This window comes from Bison bison, unplaced genomic scaffold (assembly GCF_000754665.1).
Source record: "Bison bison bison isolate TAMUID 2011002044 unplaced genomic scaffold, Bison_UMD1.0 scf7180017864360, whole genome shotgun sequence".
Taxonomy (NCBI): Eukaryota; Metazoa; Chordata; class Mammalia; order Artiodactyla; family Bovidae; genus Bison; species Bison bison.
The window spans coordinates 235,184-236,166 of record NW_011494932.1 but is presented as its reverse complement, the minus strand read 5'-3'; positions in this window follow the sequence as shown (position 1 = coordinate 236,166).

The following is a 983-nucleotide window of genomic DNA, read 5'->3' as shown; positions in this document are numbered from 1 at the left end:
AAGGAGACCAGTCCTGGGTGTTCATTGGAAGGACTGATGCTGAAGCTGAAACTCCAGTACTTTGGCCACCTCATGCGAAGAGCTGAGTCATTGGAAAAGACCCTGATACTGGGGGGAATTGGGAGCAGGAGGAAAAGGGGATGACAGAGGATGAGATTGCTGGATGGCTTCACCGACTCGATACACATGAGTTTGAGTGAACTCCGGGAGTTGGTGATGGACAGGGAGGCCTGGTGTGCTGCGATTCAAGGGGTCACAAAGAGTCGGACATGACTGAACGACTGAACTGAACTGAACTGAAAGTTCCATTGTATTTATGTACCACATCTTCTTCATGCATTCATCTGTCACTGGACATCTGGGTTTCTCCCATGTACTGACTATTGTGTAGCATCTCTTTAATACCAGATTTTTCCAAGAGAATGCACTGGTCATAGCAAACACCCTCTTCCAACAACACAAGAGAAGACTCAGAACATGGGTATCATCAGATGGTCAATACCAAACTCAGACTGATTATATCCTTTGCAGCCAAAGATGGAGAAGCTCTATATAGTCAGTAAAAATAAGAGTGGGAGCTGACTGTGACTCAGATAATGAACTCCTTATTGCCAAATTCAGACTTAAAATGAAGAAAGTAGGGAAAACCACTAGACCATTCAGGTGTGATCTAAATTAAATCCCCAATGATTATACAGTGGGAATGACAAACATATTCAAGGGATTAGATCTGAAAGAGTACCCGAAGAACTATATTTAGAGGTTCGTGACATTGTACAGGAGGCAGTGACCAAGACCACCTCAAAGAAAAGGAAATGCAAAAAGGCAAAATGGTTGTCTGAGGAAGCCTCAGAAATAGATGAGAAAAGAAGACAAGTGAAAGACAAAGGAGAAAATGAAAGATATACCCATTTGAATGCAGAGTTCCAAAGAATAGCAAGGAGAGATAAGAGATCCTTCCTTGGTGATCAATACAAAGAAAT